This window comes from Meriones unguiculatus, chromosome 20, assembly GCF_030254825.1.
Source record: "Meriones unguiculatus strain TT.TT164.6M chromosome 20, Bangor_MerUng_6.1, whole genome shotgun sequence".
Taxonomy (NCBI): Eukaryota; Metazoa; Chordata; class Mammalia; order Rodentia; family Muridae; genus Meriones; species Meriones unguiculatus.
This window is the reverse complement of record NC_083367.1, coordinates 1138777-1157804: the sequence shown is the minus strand read 5'-3', so window position 1 is coordinate 1157804 and position 19028 is coordinate 1138777.

Below are 19028 nucleotides of genomic sequence, written 5' to 3'. Positions count from 1 at the left end.
GGGTTTTTAAGTACTCTGGAGTCATTTCGTTGCAAGCGGGTTTTTAAGTGCTCTGGAGTCATTTCGTTGCAAGCGGGTTTTTAAGTGCTCTGGAGTCATTTCGTTGCAAGCGGGTGTTTAAGTGCTCTGGAGTCATTTCGTTGCGAGCGGGTTTTTAAGTGCTCTGGAGTCATTTCGTTGCAAGCAGGTTTTTAATTGCTCTGGAGTCATTTCGTTGCAAGCGGGTTTTTAAGTGTTCTGGAGTCATTTCGTTGCAAGCGGGTTTTTAAGTGCTCTGGAGTCATTTCGTTGCAAGCGGGTTTTTACGTGCTCTGGAGTCATTTCGTTGCAAGCAGGTTTTTAAGTGCTCTGGAGTCATTTCATTGCAAGCGGGTTTTTAAGTGCTCTGGAGTCATTTCGTTGCTAGCGGGTTTTTAAGTGCTCTGGAGTCATTTCGTTGCAAGCGGGTTTTTAAGTGCTCTGGAGTCATTTCGTTGCAAGCGGGTTTTGAAGTGCTCTGGAGTCATTTCGTTGCAAGCGGGTTTTTAAGTGCTCTGGAGTCATTTCGTTGCAAGCGGGTTTTTAAGTGCTCTGGAGTCATTTCGTTGCAAGCGGGTTTTTAAGTGCTCTGAAGGCATTTCGTTGTAAGCGGATTTTTACGTGCTCTGGAGTCATTTCGTTGCAAGCGGGTTTTTACGTGCTCCGGAGTCATTTCATTGCAAGCGGGTTTTTACATACTTCTCAGACATTTCACTGGAAGCGGGTTTTTTAAGTGCTCTGGAGTCATTTCGTTGCAAGCGGGTTTTTAAGTACTCTGGAGTCATTTCATTGCAAGCGTGTTTTTACATACTTCTCAGACATTTCACTGGAAGCGGGTTTTTTAAGTGCTCTGGAGTCATTTCGTTGCAAGCGGGTTTTTAAGTACTCTGGAGTCATTTCGTTGCAAGCGGGTTTTTAAGTGCTCTGGAGTCATTTCGTTGCAAGCGGGTTTTTAAGTGCTCTGAAGGCATTTCGTTGCAAGCGGGTTTTTAAGTGCTCTGGAGTCATTTCGTTGCAAGCGGGTTTTTAAGTGTTCTGGAGTCATTTCGTTGCAAGCGGGATTTTAAGTGCTCTGGAGTCATTTCGTTGCAAGCGGGTTTTTAATTGCTCTGGAGTCATTTCGTTGTAAGCGGGTTTTTAAGTGCTCTGGAGTCATTTCGTTGCAAGCGGGTTTTTAAGTGTTCTGGAGTCATTTCGTTGCGAGCGGGTTTTTAAGTGCTCTGGAGTCATTTCGTTGCAAGCGGGTTTTTAATTGCTCTGGAGTCATTTCGTTGCGAGCGGGTTTTTAAGTGCTCTGGAGTCATTTCGTTGCAAGCGGGTTTTTAATTGCTCTGGAGTCATTTCGTTGCAAGCGGGTTTTTAAGTGTTCTGGAGTCATTTCGTTGCAAGCGGGTTTTTAAGTGCTCTGGAGTCATTTCGTTGCAAGCGGGTTTTTAAGTGCTCTGGAGTCATTTCGTTGCAAGCGGGTTTTTAAGTGTTCTGGAGTCATTTCGTTGCAAGCGGGTTTTTAAGTGCTCTGGAGTCATTTCGTTGCAAGCGGGTTTTTAAGTGCTCTGGAGTCATTTCGTTGCAAGCGGGTTTTTAAGTGCTCTGGAGTCATTTCGTTGCAAGCGGGTTTTTAAGTGCTCTGGAGTCATTTCGTTGCAAGCGGGTTTTTAAGTGCTCTGGAGTCATTTCGTTGCAAGCGGGTTTTTAAGTGCTCTGGAGTCATTTCGTTGCAAGCGGGTTTTTAAGTGCTCTGGAGTCATTTCGTTGCAAGCGGGTTTTTAAGTGCTCTGGAGTCATTTCGTTGCAATCGGGTTTTTAAGTGCTCTGGAGTCATTTCGTTGCAAGCGGGTTTTTAAGTGCTCTGGAGTCATTTCGTTGCAAGCGGGTTTTTAAGTGCTCTGGAGTCATTTCGTTGCAAGCGGGTTTTTAAGTGCTCTGAAGGCATTTCGTTGTAAGCGGGTTTTTACGTGCTCTGGAGTCATTTCGTTGCAAGCGGGTTTTTACGTGCTCCGGAGTCATTTCATTGCAAGCGGGTTTTTACATACTTCTCAGACATTTCACTGGAAGCGGGTTTTTTAAGTGCTCTGGAGTCATTTCGTTGCAAGCGGGTTTTTAAATACTCTGGAGTCATTTCATTGCAAGCGGGTTTTTACATACTTCTCAGACATTTCACTGGAAGCGGGTTTTTTAAGTGCTCTGGAGTCATTTCGTTGCAAGCGGGTTTTTAAGTACTCTGGAGTCATTTCGTTGCAAGCGGGTTTTTAAGTGCTCTGGAGTCATTTCGTTGCAAGCGGGTTTTTAAGTGCTCTGAAGGCATTTCGTTGCAAGCGGGTTTTTAAGTGCTCTGGAGTCATTTCGTTGCAAGCGGGTTTTTAATTGCTCTGGAGTCATTTCGTTGCAAGCGGGTTTTTAAGTGTTCTGGAGTCATTTCGTTGCAAGCGGGTTTTTAAGTGCTCTGGAGTCATTTCGTTGCAAGCGGGTTTTTACGTGCTCTGGAGTCATTTCGTTGCAAGCGGGTGTTTAAGTGCTCTGGAGTCATTTCGTTGCAAGCGGGTTTTTAAGTGCTCTGGAGTCATTTCGTTGCGAGCGGGTTTTTAAGTGCTCTGGAGTCATTTCGTAGCAAGCAGGTTTTTAATTGCTCTGGAGTCATTTCGTTGCAAGCGGGTTTTTAAGTGTTCTGGAGTCATTTCGTTGCAAGCGGGTTTTTAAGTGCTCTGGAGTCATTTCGTTGCAAGCGGGTTTTTAATTGCTCTGGAGTCATTTCGTTGCGAGCGGGTTTTTAAGTGCTCTGGAGTCATTTCGTTGCAAGCGGGTTTTTAATTGCTCTGGAGTCATTTCGTTGCAAGCGGGTTTTTAAGTGTTCTGGAGTCATTTCGTTGCAAGCGGGTTTTTAAGTGCTCTGGAGTCATTTCGTTGCAAGCGGGTTTTTACGTGCTCTGGAGTCATTTCGTTGCAAGCGGGTGTTTAAGTGCTCTGGAGTCATTTCGTTGCGAGCGGGTTTTTAAGTGCTCTGGAGTCATTTCGTTGCGAGCGGGTTTTTAAGTGCTCTGGAGTCATTTCGTAGCAAGCAGGTTTTTAATTGCTCTGGAGTCATTTCGTTGCAAGCGGGTTTTTAAGTGTTCTGGAGTCATTTCGTTGCAAGCGGGTTTTTAAGTGCTCTGGAGTCATTTCGTTGCAAGCGGGTTTTTAATTGCTCTGGAGTCATTTCGTTGCGAGCGGGTTTTTAAGTGCTCTGGAGTCATTTCGTTGCAAGCGGGTTTTTAATTGCTCTGGAGTCATTTCGTTGCAAGCGGGTTTTTAAGTGTTCTGGAGTCATTTCGTTGCAAGCGGGTTTTTAAGTGCTCTGGAGTCATTTCGTTGCAAGCGGGTTTTTAAGTGCTCTGGAGTCATTTCATTGCAAGCGGGTTTTTAAGTGTTCTGGAGTCATTTCGTTGCAAGCGGGTTTTTAAGTGCTCTGGAGTCATTTCGTTGCAAGCGGGTTTTTAAGTGCTCTGGAGTCATTTCGTTGCAAGCGGGTTTTTAAGTGCTCTGGAGTCATTTCGTTGCAAGCGGGTTTTTAAGTGCTCTGGAGTCATTTCGTTGCAAGCGGGTTTTTAAGTGCTCTGGAGTCATTTCGTTGCAATCGGGTTTTTAAGTGCTCTGGAGTCATTTCGTTGCAAGCGGGTTTTTAAGTGCTCTGGAGTCATTTCGTTGCAAGCGGGTTTTTAAGTGCTCTGGAGTCATTTCGTTGCAAGCGGGTTTTTAAGTGCTCTGAAGGCATTTCGTTGTAAGCGGGTTTTTACGTGCTCTGGAGTCATTTCGTTGCAAGCGGGTTTTTACGTGCTCCGGAGTCATTTCATTGCAAGCGGGTTTTTACATACTTCTCAGACATTTCACTGGAAGCGGGTTTTTTAAGTGCTCTGGAGTCATTTCGTTGCAAGCGGGTTTTTAAATACTCTGGAGTCATTTCATTGCAAGCGGGTTTTTACATACTTCTCAGACATTTCACTGGAAGCGGGTTTTTTAAGTGCTCTGGAGTCATTTCGTTGCAAGCGGGTTTTTAAGTACTCTGGAGTCATTTCGTTGCAAGCGGGTTTTTAAGTGCTCTGGAGTCATTTCGTTGCAAGCGGGTTTTTAAGTGCTCTGAAGGCATTTCGTTGCAAGCGGGTTTTTAAGTGCTCTGGAGTCATTTCGTTGCAAGCGGGTTTTTAATTGCTCTGGAGTCATTTCGTTGCAAGCGGGTTTTTAAGTGTTCTGGAGTCATTTCGTTGCAAGCGGGTTTTTAAGTGCTCTGGAGTCATTTCGTTGCAAGCGGGTTTTTACGTGCTCTGGAGTCATTTCGTTGCAAGCGGGTGTTTAAGTGCTCTGGAGTCATTTCGTTGCGAGCGGGTTTTTAAGTGCTCTGGAGTCATTTCGTTGCGAGCGGGTTTTTAAGTGCTCTGGAGTCATTTCGTAGCAAGCAGGTTTTTAATTGCTCTGGAGTCATTTCGTTGCAAGCGGGTTTTTAAGTGTTCTGGAGTCATTTCGTTGCAAGCGGGTTTTTAAGTGCTCTGGAGTCATTTCGTTGCAAGCGGGTTTTTAATTGCTCTGGAGTCATTTCGTTGCGAGCGGGTTTTTAAGTGCTCTGGAGTCATTTCGTTGCAAGCGGGTTTTTAATTGCTCTGGAGTCATTTCGTTGCAAGCGGGTTTTTAAGTGTTCTGGAGTCATTTCGTTGCAAGCGGGTTTTTAAGTGCTCTGGAGTCATTTCGTTGCAAGCGGGTTTTTACGTGCTCTGGAGTCATTTCGTTGCAAGCGCGTGTTTAAGTGCTCTGGAGTCATTTCGTTGCGAGCGGGTTTTTAAGTGCTCTGGAGTCATTTCGTTGCGAGCGGGTTTTTAAGTGCTCTGGAGTCATTTCGTAGCAAGCAGGTTTTTAATTGCTCTGGAGTCATTTCGTTGCAAGCGGGTTTTTAAGTGTTCTGGAGTCATTTCGTTGCAAGCGGGTTTTTAAGTGCTCTGGAGTCATTTCGTTGCAAGCGGGTTTTTAATTGCTCTGGAGTCATTTCGTTGCGAGCGGGTTTTTAAGTGCTCTGGAGTCATTTCGTTGCAAGCGGGTTTTTAATTGCTCTGGAGTCATTTCGTTGCAAGCGGGTTTTTAAGTGTTCTGGAGTCATTTCGTTGCAAGCGGGTTTTTAAGTGCTCTGGAGTCATTTCGTTGCAAGCGGGTTTTTAAGTGCTCTGGAGTCATTTCATTGCAAGCGGGTTTTTAAGTGCTCTGGAGTCATTTCGTTGCAAGCGGGTTTTTAAGTGCTCTGGAGTCATTTCGTTGCAAGCGGGTTTTTAAGTGCTCTGGAGTCATTTCGTTGCAAGCGGGTTTTTAAGTGCTCTGGAGTCATTTCGTTGCAAGCGGGTTTTTAAGTACTCTGGAGTCATTTCGTTGCAAGCGGGTTTTTAAGTGCTCTGGAGTCATTTCGTTGCAAGCGGGTTTTTAAGTGCTCTGGAGTCATTTCGTTGCAAGCGGGTTTTTAAGTGCTCTGGAGTCATTTCGTTGCAAGCGGGTTTTTACGTGCTCTGGAGTCATTTCGTTGCAAGCGGGTGTTTAAGTGCTCTGGAGTCATTTCGTTGCGAGCGGGTTTTTAAGTGCTCTGGAGTCATTTCGTTGCGAGCGGGTTTTTAAGTGCTCTGGAGTCATTTCGTAGCAAGCAGGTTTTTAATTGCTCTGGAGTCATTTCGTTGCAAGCGGGTTTTTAAGTGTTCTGGAGTCATTTCGTTGCAAGCGGGTTTTTAAGTGCTCTGGAGTCATTTCGTTGCAAGCGGGTTTTTAATTGCTCTGGAGTCATTTCGTTGCGAGCGGGTTTTTAAGTGCTCTGGAGTCATTTCGTTGCAAGCGGGTTTTTAATTGCTCTGGAGTCATTTCGTTGCAAGCGGGTTTTTAAGTGTTCTGGAGTCATTTCGTTGCAAGCGGGTTTTTAAGTGCTCTGGAGTCATTTCGTTGCAAGCGGGTTTTTACGTGCTCTGGAGTCATTTCGTTGCAAGCGGGTGTTTAAGTGCTCTGGAGTCATTTCGTTGCGAGCGGGTTTTTAAGTGCTCTGGAGTCATTTCGTTGCAAGCGGGTTTTTAAGTGTTCTGGAGTCATTTCGTTGCAAGCGGGTTTTTAAGTGTTCTGGAGTCATTTCGTTGCAAGCGGGTTTTTAAGTGCTCTGGAGTCATTTCGTTGCAAGCGGGTTTTTAAGTGTTCTGGAGTCATTTCGTTGCAAGCGGGTTTTTAATTGCTCTGGAGTCATTTCGTTGCAAGCGGGTTTTTAAGTGTTCTGGAGTCATTTCGTTGCAAGCGGGTTTTTAAGTGCTCTGGAGTCATTTCGTTGCAAGCGGGTTTTTAAGTGCTCTGGAGTCATTTCATTGCAAGCGGGTTTTTAAGTGTTCTGGAGTCATTTCGTTGCAAGCGGGTTTTTAAGTGCTCTGGAGTCATTTCGTTGCAAGCGGGTTTTTAAGTGCTCTGGAGTCATTTCGTTGCAAGCGGGTTTTTAAGTGCTCTGGAGTCATTTCGTTGCAAGCGGGTTTTTAAGTACTCTGGAGTCATTTCGTTGCAAGCGGGTTTTTAAGTGCTCTGGAGTCATTTCGTTGCAAGAGGGTTTTTAAGTGCTCTGGAGTCATTTCGTTGCAAGCGGGTTTTTAAGTGCTCTGGAGTCATTTCGTTGCAAGCGGGTTTTTAAGTGCTCTGGAGTCATTTCGTTGCAAGCGGGTTTTTAAGTGCTCTGGAGTCATTTCGTTGCAAGCGGGTTTTTAAGTGCTCTGGAGTCATTTCGTTGCAAGCGGGTTTTTAAGTGCTCTGGAGTCATTTCGTTGCAAGCGGGTTTTTAAGTGCTCTGGAGTCATTTCGTTGCAAGCGGGTTTTTAAGTGCTCTGAAGGCATTTCGTTGTAAGCGGGTTTTTACGTGCTCTGGAGTCATTTCGTTGCAAGCGGGTTTTTACATACTTCTCAGACATTTCACTGGAAGCGGGTTTTTTAAGTGCTCTGGAGTCATTTCGTTGCAAGCGGGTTTTTAAATACTCTGGAGTCATTTCGTTGCAAGCGGGTTTTTACATACTTCTCAGACATTTCACTGGAAGCGGGTTTTTTAAGTGCTCTGGAGTCATTTCGTTGCAAGCGGGTTTTTAAGTACTCTGGAGTCATTTCGTTGCAAGCGGGTTTTTAAGTGCTCTGGAGTCATTTCGTTGCAAGCGGGTTTTTAAGTGCTCTGGAGTCATTTCGTTGCAAGCGGGTGTTTAAGTGCTCTGGAGTCATTTCGTTGCGAGCGGGTTTTTAAGTGCTCTGGAGTCATTTCGTTGCAAGCAGGTTTTTAATTGCTCTGGAGTCATTTCGTTGCAAGCGGGTTTTTAAGTGTTCTGGAGTCATTTCGTTGCAAGCGGGTTTTTAAGTGCTCTGGAGTCATTTCGTTGCAAGCGGGTTTTTACGTGCTCTGGAGTCATTTCGTTGCAAGCGGGTTTTTAAGTGCTCTGGAGTCATTTCATTGCAAGCGGGTTTTTAAGTGCTCTGGAGTCATTTCGTTGCTAGCGGGTTTTTAAGTGCTCTGGAGTCATTTCGTTGCAAGCGGGTTTTTAAGTGCTCTGGAGTCATTTCGTTGCAAGCGGGTTTTGAAGTGCTCTGGAGTCATTTCGTTGCAAGCGGGTTTTTAAGTGCTCTGGAGTCATTTCGTTGCAAGCGGGTTTTTAAGTGCTCTGGAGTCATTTCGTTGCAAGCGGGTTTTTAAGTGCTCTGAAGGCATTTCGTTGTAAGCGGATTTTTACGTGCTCTGGAGTCATTTCGTTGCAAGCGGGTTTTTACGTGCTCCGGAGTCATTTCATTGCAAGCGGGTTTTTACATACTTCTCAGACATTTCACTGGAAGCGGGTTTTTTAAGTGCTCTGGAGTCATTTCGTTGCAAGCGGGTTTTTAAGTACTCTGGAGTCATTTCATTGCAAGCGGGTTTTTACATACTTCTCAGACATTTCACTGGAAGCGGGTTTTTTAACTGCTCTGGAGTCATTTCGTTGCAAGCGGGTTTTTAAGTACTCTGGAGTCATTTCGTTGCAAGCGGGTTTTTAAGTGCTCTGGAGTCATTTCGTTGCAAGCGGGTTTTTAAGTGCTCTGAAGGCATTTCGTTGCAAGCGGGTTTTTAAGTGCTCTGGAGTCATTTCGTTGCAAGCGGGTTTTTAAGTGTTCTGGAGTCATTTCGTTGCAAGCGGGATTTTAAGTGCTCTGGAGTCATTTCGTTGCAAGCGGGTTTTTAATTGCTCTGGAGTCATTTCGTTGTAAGCGGGTTTTTAAGTGCTCTGGAGTCATTTCGTTGCAAGCGGGTTTTTAATTGCTCTGGAGTCATTTCGTTGCAAGCGGGTTTTTAAGTGTTCTGGAGTCATTTCGTTGCGAGCGGGTTTTTAAGTGCTCTGGAGTCATTTCGTTGCAAGCGGGTTTTTAATTGCTCTGGAGTCATTTCGTTGCAAGCGGGTTTTTAAGTGTTCTGGAGTCATTTCGTTGCAAGCGGGTTTTTAAGTGCTCTGGAGTCATTTCGTTGCAAGCGGGTTTTTACGTGCTCTGGAGTCATTTCGTTGCAAGCGCGTGTTTAAGTGCTCTGGAGTCATTTCGTTGCGAGCGGGTTTTTAAGTGCTCTGGAGTCATTTCGTTGCGAGCGGGTTTTTAAGTGCTCTGGAGTCATTTCGTAGCAAGCAGGTTTTTAATTGCTCTGGAGTCATTTCGTTGCAAGCGGGTTTTTAAGTGTTCTGGAGTCATTTCGTTGCAAGCGGGTTTTTAAGTGCTCTGGAGTCATTTCGTTGCAAGCGGGTTTTTAATTGCTCTGGAGTCATTTCGTTGCGAGCGGGTTTTTAAGTGCTCTGGAGTCATTTCGTTGCAAGCGGGTTTTTAAGTGCTCTGGAGTCATTTCGTTGCAAGCGGGTTTTTAAGTGTTCTGGAGTCATTTCGTTGCAAGCGGGTTTTTAAGTGCTCTGGAGTCATTTCGTTGCAAGCGGGTTTTTAAGTGCTCTGGAGTCATTTCATTGCAAGCGGGTTTTTAAGTGCTCTGGAGTCATTTCGTTGCAAGCGGGTTTTTAAGTGCTCTGGAGTCATTTCGTTGCAAGCGGGTTTTTAAGTGCTCTGGAGTCATTTCGTTGCAAGCGGGTTTTTAAGTGCTCTGGAGTCATTTCGTTGCAAGCGGGTTTTTAAGTACTCTGGAGTCATTTCGTTGCAAGCGGGTTTTTAAGTGCTCTGGAGTCATTTCGTTGCAAGCGGGTTTTTAAGTGCTCTGGAGTCATTTCGTTGCAAGCGGGTTTTTAAGTGCTCTGGAGTCATTTCGTTGCAAGCGGGTTTTTACGTGCTCTGGAGTCATTTCGTTGCAAGCGGGTGTTTAAGTGCTCTGGAGTCATTTCGTTGCGAGCGGGTTTTTAAGTGCTCTGGAGTCATTTCGTTGCGAGCGGGTTTTTAAGTGCTCTGGAGTCATTTCGTAGCAAGCAGGTTTTTAATTGCTCTGGAGTCATTTCGTTGCAAGCGGGTTTTTAAGTGTTCTGGAGTCATTTCGTTGCAAGCGGGTTTTTAAGTGCTCTGGAGTCATTTCGTTGCAAGCGGGTTTTTAATTGCTCTGGAGTCATTTCGTTGCGAGCGGGTTTTTAAGTGCTCTGGAGTCATTTCGTTGCAAGCGGGTTTTTAATTGCTCTGGAGTCATTTCGTTGCAAGCGGGTTTTTAAGTGTTCTGGAGTCATTTCGTTGCAAGCGGGTTTTTAAGTGCTCTGGAGTCATTTCGTTGCAAGCGGGTTTTTACGTGCTCTGGAGTCATTTCGTTGCAAGCGGGTGTTTAAGTGCTCTGGAGTCATTTCGTTGCGAGCGGGTTTTTAAGTGCTCTGGAGTCATTTCGTTGCGAGCGGGTTTTTAAGTGCTCTGGAGTCATTTCGTAGCAAGCAGGTTTTTAATTGCTCTGGAGTCATTTCGTTGCAAGCGGGTTTTTAAGTGTTCTGGAGTCATTTCGTTGCAAGCGGGTTTTTAAGTGCTCTGGAGTCATTTCATTGCAAGCGGGTTTTTAAGTGTTCTGGAGTCATTTCGTTGCAAGCGGGTTTTTAAGTGCTCTGGAGTCATTTCGTTGCAAGCGGGTTTTTAAGTGCTCTGGAGTCATTTCGTTGCAAGCGGGTTTTTAAGTGCTCTGGAGTCATTTCGTTGCAAGCGGGTTTTTAAGTACTCTGGAGTCATTTCGTTGCAAGCGGGTTTTTAAGTGCTCTGGAGTCATTTCGTTGCAAGCGGGTTTTTAAGTGCTCTGGAGTCATTTCGTTTCAAGCGGGTTTTTAAGTGCTCTGGAGTCATTTCGTTGCAAGCGGGTTTTTAAGTGCTCTGGAGTCATTTCGTTGCAAGCGGGTTTTTAAGTGCTCTGGAGTCATTTCGTTGCAAGCGGGTTTTTAAGTGCTCTGGAGTCATTTCGTTGCAAGCGGGTTTTTAAGTGCTCTGGAGTCATTTCGTTGCAAGCGGGTTTTTAAGTGCTCTGGAGTCATTTCGTTGCAAGCGGGTTTTTAAGTGCTCTGAAGGCATTTCGTTGTAAGCGGGTTTTTACGTGCTCTGGAGTCATTTCGTTGCAAGCGGGTTTTTACATACTTCTCAGACATTTCACTGGAAGCGGGTTTTTTAAGTGCTCTGGAGTCATTTCGTTGCAAGCGGGTTTTTAAATACTCTGGAGTCATTTCGTTGCAAGCGGGTTTTTACATACTTCTCAGACATTTCACTGGAAGCGGGTTTTTTAAGTGCTCTGGAGTCATTTCGTTGCAAGCGGGTTTTTAAGTACTCTGGAGTCATTTCGTTGCAAGCGGGTTTTTAAGTGCTCTGGAGTCATTTCGTTGAAAGCGGGTTTTTAAGTGCTCTGGAGTCATTTCGTTGCAAGCGGGTGTTTAAGTGCTCTGGAGTCATTTCGTTGCGAGCGGGTTTTTAAGTGCTCTGGAGTCATTTCGTTGCAAGCAGGTTTTTAATTGCTCTGGAGTCATTTCGTTGCAAGCGGGTTTTTAAGTGTTCTGGAGTCATTTCGTTGCAAGCGGGTTTTTAAGTGCTCTGGAGTCATTTCGTTGCAAGCGGGTTTTTACGTGCTCTGGAGTCATTTCGTTGCAAGCGGGTTTTTAAGTGCTCTGGAGTCATTTCATTGCAAGCGGGTTTTTAAGTGCTCTGGAGTCATTTCGTTGCTAGCGGGTTTTTAAGTGCTCTGGAGTCATTTCGTTGCAAGCGGGTTTTTAAGTGTTCTGGAGTCATTTCGTTGCAAGCGGGTTTTGAAGTGCTCTGGAGTCATTTCGTTGCAAGCGGGTTTTTAAGTGCTCTGGAGTCATTTCGTTGCAAGCGGGTTTTTAAGTGCTCTGGAGTCATTTCGTTGCAAGCGGGTTTTTAAGTGCTCTGAAGGCATTTCGTTGTAAGCGGATTTTTACGTGCTCTGGAGTCATTTCGTTGCAAGCGGGTTTTTACGTGCTCCGGAGTCATTTCATTGCAAGCGGGTTTTTACATACTTCTCAGACATTTCACTGGAAGCGGGTTTTTTAAGTGCTCTGGAGTCATTTCGTTGCAAGCGGGTTTTTAAGTACTCTGGAGTCATTTCATTGCAAGCGGGTTTTTACATACTTCTCAGACATTTCACTGGAAGCGGGTTTTTTAAGTGCTCTGGAGTCATTTCGTTGCAAGCGGGTTTTTAAGTACTCTGGAGTCATTTCGTTGCAAGCGGGTTTTTAAGTGCTCTGGAGTCATTTCGTTGCAAGCGGGTTTTTAAGTGCTCTGAAGGCATTTCGTTGCAAGCGGGTTTTTAAGTGCTCTGGAGTCATTTCGTTGCAAGCGGGTTTTTAAGTGTTCTGGAGTCATTTCGTTGCAAGCGGGATTTTAAGTGCTCTGGAGTCATTTCGTTGCAAGCGGGTTTTTAATTGCTCTGGAGTCATTTCGTTGTAAGCGGGTTTTTAAGTGCTCTGGAGTCATTTCGTTGCAAGCGGGTTTTTAATTGCTCTGGAGTCATTTCGTTACAAGCGGGTTTTTAAGTGTTCTGGAGTCATTTCGTTGCAAGCGGGTTTTTAAGTGCTCTGGAGTCATTTCGTTGCAAGCGGGTTTTTAAGTGCTATGGAGTCATTTCGTTGCAAGCGGGTTTTTAAGTGTTCTGGAGTCATTTCGTTGCAAGCGGGTTTTTAAGTGCTCTGGAGTCATTTCGTTGCAAGCGGGTTTTTAAGTACTCTGGAGTCATTTCGTTGCAAGCGGGTTTTTAAGTGTTCTGGAGTCATTTCGTTGCAAGCGGGATTTTAAGTGCTCTGGAGTCATTTCGTTGCAAGCGGGTTTTTAATTGCTCTGGAGTCATTTCGTTGTAAGCGGGTTTTTAAGTGCTCTGGAGTCATTTCGTTGCGAGAGGGTTTTTAAGTGTTCTGGAGTCATTTCGTTGCGAGCGGGTTTTTAAGTGCTCTGGAGTCATTTCGTTGCGAGCGGGTTTTTAATTGGTCTGGAGTCATTTCGTTGCGAGTGGGTTTTTAAGTGCTCTGGAGTCATTTCGTTGCAAGCGGGTTTTTAATTGCTCTGGAGTCATTTCGTTGCAAGCGGGTTTTTAAGTGTTCTGGAGTCATTTCGTTGCAAGCGGGTTTTTAAGTGCTCTGGAGTCATTTCGTTGCAAACGGGTTTTTAAGTGCTATGGAGTCATTTCGTTGCAAGCGGGTTTTTAAGTGTTCTGGAGTCATTTCTTTTTAAGCGGGTTTTTAAGTGCTCTGGAGTCATTTCGTTGCAAGCGGGTTTTTAAGTGCTCTGGAGTCATTTCGTTGCAAGCGGGTTTTTAAGTGCTCTGGAGTCATTTCGTTGCAAGCGGGTTTTTAAGTGCTCTGGAGTCATTTCGTTGCAAGCGGGTTTTTAAGTGCTCTGGAGTCATTTCGTTGCAAGCGGGTTTTTAAGTGCTCTGGAGTCATTTCGTTGCAAGCGGGTTTTTAAGTGCTCTGGAGTCATTTCGTTGCAAGCGGATTTTTAAGTGCTCTGGAGTCATTTCGTTGCAAGCGGGTTTTTAAGTGCTCTGGAGTCATTTCGTTGCAAGCGGGTTTTTAAGTGTTCTGGAGTCATTTCGTTGCAAGCGGGTTTTTAAGTGCTCTGGAGTCATTTCGTTGCAAGCGGGTTTTTAAGTGCTCTGGAGTCATTTCGTTGCTAGCGGGTTTTTAAGTGTTCTGGAGTCATTTCGTTGCAAGCGGGTTTTTAAGTGCTCTGGAGTCATTTCGTTGCAAGCGGGTTTTTAAGTGCTCTGGAGTCATTTCGTTGCAAGCGGGTTTTTAAGTGCTCTGGAGTCATTTCGTTGCAAGCGGGTTTTTAAGTGCTCTGGAGTCATTTCGTTGCAAGCGGTTTTTAAGTGCTCTGGAGTCATTTCGTTGCAAGCGGGTTTTTAAGTGCTCTGGAGTCATTTCGTTGCAAGCGGGTTTTTAAGTGCTCTGGAGTCATTTCGTTGCAAGCGGGTTTTTAAGTGCTCTGGAGTCATTTCGTTGCAAGCGGGTTTTTAAGTGCTCTGGAGTCATTTCGTTGCAAGCGGGTTTTTAAGTGCTCTGGAGTCATTTCGTTGCAAGCGGGTTTTTAAGTGCTCTGGAGTCATTTCGTTGCAAGCGGGTTTTTAAGTGCTCTGGAGTCATTTCGTTGCAAGCGGGTTTTTAAGTGCTCTGAAGGCATTTCGTTGTAAGCGGGTTTTTACGTGCTCTGGAGTCATTTCGTTGCAAGCGGGTTTTTACGTGCTCTGGAGTCATTTCATTGCAAACGGGTTTTTACATACTTCTCAGACATTTCACTGGAAGCGGGTTTTTTAAGTGCTCTGGAGTCATTTCGTTGCAAGCGGGTTTTTAAATACTCTGGAGTCATTTCGTTGCAAGCGGGTTTTTAAGTGCTCTGAAGGCATTTCGTTGTAAGCGGGTTTTTACGTGCTCTGGAGTCATTTCGTTGCAAGCGGGTTTTTAAGTGCTCTGGAGTCATTTCGTTGCAAGCGGGTTTTTAAGTGCTCTGGAGTCATTTCGTTGCAAGCGGGTTTTTAAGTGCTCTGAAGGCATTTCGTTATAAGCGGGTTTTTACGTGCTCTGGAGTGATTTCGTTGCAAGCGGGTTTTTACGTGCTCTGGAGTCATTTCATTGCAAGCGGGTTTTTACATACTTCTCAGACATTTCACTGGAAGCGGGTTTTTTAAGTGCTCTGGAGTCATTTCGTTGCAAGCGGGTTTTTAAGTGCTCTGGAGTCATTTTGTTGCAAGCGGGTTTTTAAGTGCTCTGAAGGCATTTCGTTATAAGCGGGTTTTTACGTGCTCTGGAGTCATTTCGTTGCAAGCGGGTTTTTACGTGCTCTGGAGTCATTTCATTGCAAGCGGGTTTTTACATACTTCTCAGACATTTCACTGGAAGCGGGTTTTTTAAGTGCTCTGGAGTCATTTCGTTGCAAGCGGGTTTTTAAATACTCTGGAGTCATTTTGTTGCAAGCGGGTTTTTACATACTTCTCAGACATTTCACTGGAAGCGGGTTTTTTAAGTGCTCTGGAGTCATTTCGTTGCAAGCGGGTTTTTAAGTACTCTGGAGTCATTTCGTTGCAAACGGGTTTTTAAGTGCTCTGGAGTCATTTCGTTGCAAGCGGGTTTTTAAGTGCTCTGGAGTCATTTCGTTGCAAGCGGGTGTTTAAGTGCTCTGGAGTCATTTCGTTGCAAGCGGGTTTTTAAATACTCTGGAGTCATTTCGTTGCAAGCGGGTTTTTACATACTTCTCAGACATTTCACTGGAAGGGGGTTTTTTAAGTGCTCTGGAGTCATTTCGTTGCAAGCGGGTTTTTAAGTACTCTGGAGTCATTTCGTTGCAAGCGGGTTTTTAATTGCTCTGGAGTCATTTCGTTGCAAGCGGGTTTTTAAGTGCTCTGGAGTCATTTCGTTGCAAGCGGGTGTTTAAGTGCTCTGGAGTCATTTCGTTGCAAGCGGGTTTTTAAGTGCTCTGGAGTCATTTCGTTGTGAGCGGGTTTTTAAGTGCTCTGGAGTCATTTCGTTGCAAGCGGGTTTTTAATTGATCTGGAGTCATTTCGTTGCGAGCGGGTTTTTAAGTGTTCTGGAGTCATTTCGTTGCAAGCGGGTTTTTAAGTGCTCTGGAGTCATTTCGTTGCAAGCGGGTTTTTACGTGCTCTGGAGTCATTTCGTTGCAAGCGGGTTTTTAAGTGCTCTGGTGTCATTTCGTTGCAAGCGGGTTTTTAAGTGCTCTGGAGTCATTTCGTTGCAAGCGGGTTTTTAAGTGTTCTGGAGTCATTTCGTTGCAAGCGGGTTTTTACGTGCTCCGGAGTCATTTCATTGCAAGCGGGTTTTTACATACTTCTCAGACATTTCACTGGAAGCGGGTTTTTTAAGTGCTCTGGAGTCATTTCGTTGCAAGCGGGTTTTTAAATACTCTGGAGTCATTTCATTGCAAGCGTGTTTTTACATACTTCTCAGACATTTCACTGGAAGCGGGTTTTTTAAGTGCTCTGGAGTCATTTCGTTGCAAGCGGGTTTTTAAGTACTCTGGAGTCATTTCGTTGCAAGCGGGTTTTTAAGTGCTCTGGAGTCATTTCGTTGCAAGCGGGTTTTTAAGTGCTCTGAAGGCATTTCGTTGCAAGCGGGTTTTTAAGTGCTCTGGAGTCATTTCGTTGCAAGCGGGTTTTTAAGTGTTCTGGAGTCATTTCGTTGCAAGCGGGATTTTAAGTGCTCTGGAGTCATTTCGTTGCAAGCGGGTTTTTAATTGCTCTGGAGTCATTTCGTTGTAAGCGGGTTTTTAAGTGCTCTGGAGTCATTTCGTTGCAAGCGGGTTTTTAAGTGTTCTGGAGTCATTTCGTTGCGAGCGGGTTTTTAAGTGCTCTGGAGTCATTTCGTTGCAAGCGGGTTTTTAATTGCTCTGGAGTCATTTCGTTGCGAGCGGGTTTTTAAGTGCTCTGGAGTCATTTCGTTGCAAGCGGGTTTTTAATTGCTCTGGAGTCATTTCGTTGCAAGCGGGTTTTTAAGTGTTCTGGAGTCATTTCGTTGCAAGCGGGTTTTTAAGTGCTCTGGAGTCATTTCGTTGCAAGCGGGTTTTTAAGTGCTCTGGAGTCATTTCGTTGCAAGCGGGTTTTTAAGTGTTCTGGAGTCATTTCGTTGCAAGCGGGTTTTTAAGTGCTCTGGAGTCATTTCGTTGCAAGCGGGTTTTTAAGTGCTCTGGAGTCATTTCGTTGCAAGCGGGTTTTTAAGTGCTCTGGAGTCATTTCGTTGCAAGCGGGTTTTTAAGTGCTCTGGAGTCATTTCGTTGCAAGCGGGTTTTTAAGTGCTCTGGAGTCATTTCGTTGCAAGCGGGTTTTTAAGTGCTCTGGAGTCATTTCGTTGCAAGCGGGTTTTTAAGTGCTCTGGAGTCATTTCGTTGCAAGCGGGTTTTTAAGTGCTCTGGAGTCATTTCGTTGCAATCGGGTTTTTAAGTGCTCTGGAGTCATTTCGTTGCAAGCGGGTTTTTAAGTGCTCTGGAGTCATTTCGTTGCAAGCGGGTTTTTAAGTGCTCTGGAGTCATTTCGTTGCAAGCGGGTTTTTAAGTGCTCTGAAGGCATTTCGTTGTAAGCGGGTTTTTACGTGCTCTGGAGTCATTTCGTTGCAAGCGGGTTTTTACGTGCTCCGGAGTCATTTCATTGCAAGCGGGTTTTTACATACTTCTCAGACATTTCACTGGAAGCGGGTTTTTTAAGTGCTCTGGAGTCATTTCGTTGCAAGCGGGTTTTTAAATACTCTGGAGTCATTTCATTGCAAGCGGGTTTTTACATACTTCTCAGACATTTCACTGGAAGCGGGTTTTTTAAGTGCTCTGGAGTCATTTCGTTGCAAGCGGGTTTTTAAGTACTCTGGAGTCATTTCGTTGCAAGCGGGTTTTTAAGTGCTCTGGAGTCATTTCGTTGCAAGCGGGTTTTTAAGTGCTCTGAAGGCATTTCGTTGCAAGCGGGTTTTTAAGTGCTCTGGAGTCATTTCGTTGCAAGCGGGTTTTTAATTGCTCTGGAGTCATTTCGTTGCAAGCGGGTTTTTAAGTGTTCTGGAGTCATTTCGTTGCAAGCGGGTTTTTAAGTGCTCTGGAGTCATTTCGTTGCAAGCGGGTTTTTACGTGCTCTGGAGTCATTTCGTTGCAAGCGGGTGTTTAAGTGCTCTGTAGTCATTTCGTTGCGAGCGGGTTTTTAAGTGCTCTGGAGTCATTTCGTTGCGAGCGGGTTTTTAAGTGCTCTGGAGTCATTTCGTAGCAAGCAGGTTTTTAATTGCTCTGGAGTCATTTCGTTGCAAGCGGGTTTTTAAGTGTTCTGGAGTCATTTCGTTGCAAGCGGGTTTTTAAGTGCTCTGGAGTCATTTCGTTGCAAGCGGGTTTTTAATTGCTCTGGAGTCATTTCGTTGCGAGCGGGTTTTTAAGTGCTCTGGAGTCATTTCGTTGCAAGCGGGTTTTTAATTGCTCTGGAGTCATTTCGTTGCAAGCGGGTTTTTAAGTGTTCTGGAGTCATTTCGTTGCAAGCGGGTTTTTAAGTGCTCTGGAGTCATTTCGTTGCAAGCGGGTTTTTACGTGCTCTGGAGTCATTTCGTTGCAAGCGGGTGTTTAAGTGCTCTGGAGTCATTTCGTTGCGAGCGGGTTTTTAAGTGCTCTGGAGTCATTTCGTTGCGAGCGGGTTTTTAAGTGCTCTGGAGTCATTTCGTAGCAAGCAGGTTTTTAATTGCTCTGGAGTCATTTCGTTGCAAGCGGGTTTTTAAGTGTTCTGGAGTCATTTCGTTGCAAGCGGGTTTTTAAGTGCTCTGGAGTCATTTCGTTGCAAGCGGGTTTTTAATTGCTCTGGAGTCATTTCGTTGCGAGCGGGTTTTTAAGTGCTCTGGAGTCATTTCGTTGCAAGCGGGTTTTTAATTGCTCTGGAGTCATTTCGTTGCAAGCGGGTTTTTAAGTGTTCTGGAGTCATTTCGTTGCAAGCGGGTTTTTAAGTGCTCTGGAGTCATTTCGTTGCAAGCGGGTTTTTAAGTGCTCTGGAGTCATTTCATTGCAAGCGGGTTTTTAAGTGTTCTGGAGTCATTTCGTTGCAAGCGGGTTTTTAAGTGCTCTGGAGTCATTTCGTTGCAAGCGGGTTTTTAAGTGCTCTGGAGTCATTTCGTTGCAAGCGGGTTTTTAAGTGCTCTGGAGTCATTTCGTTGCAAGCGGGTTTTTAAGTGCTCTGGAGTCATTTCGTTGCAAGCGGGTTTTTAAGTGCTCTGGAGTCATTTCGTTGCAATCGGGTTTTTAAGTGCTCTGGAGTCATTTCGTTGCAAGCGGGTTTTTAAGTGCTCTGGAGTCATTTCGTTGCAAGCGGGTTTTTAAGTGCTCTGGAGTCATTTCGTTGCAAGCGGGTTTTTAAGTGCTCTGAAGGCATTTCGTTGTAAGCGGGTTTTTACGTGCTCTGGAGTCATTTCGTTGCAAGCGGGTTTTTACGTGCTCCGGAGTCATTTCATTGCAAGCGGGTTTTTACATACTTCTCAGACATTTCACTGGAAGCGGGTTTTTTAAGTGCTCTGGAGTCATTTCGTTGCAAGCGGGTTTTTAAATACTCTGGAGTCATTTCATTGCAAGCGGGTTTTTACATACTTCTCAGACATTTCACTGGAAGCGGGTTTTTTAAGTGCTCTGGAGTCATTTCGTTGCAAGCGGGTTTTTAAGTACTCTGGAGTCATTTCGTTGCAAGCGGGTTTTTAAGTGCTCTGGAGTCATTTCGTTGCAAGCGGGTTTTTAAGTGCTCTGAAGGCATTTCGTTGCAAGCGGGTTTTTAAGTGCTCTGGAGTCATTTCGTTGCAAGCGGGTTTTTAATTGCTCTGGAGTCATTTCGTTGCAAGCGGGTTTTTAAGTGTTCTGGAGTCATTTCGTTGCAAGCGGGTTTTTAAGTGCTCTGGAGTCATTTCGTTGCAAGCGGGTTTTTACGTGCTCTGGAGTCATTTCGTTGCAAGCGGGTGTTTAAGTGCTCTGGAGTCATTTCGTTGCGAGCGGGTTTTTAAGTGCTCTGGAGTCATTTCGTTGCGAGCGGGTTTTTAAGTGCTCTGGAGTCATTTCGTAGCAAGCAGGTTTTTAATTGCTCTGGAGTC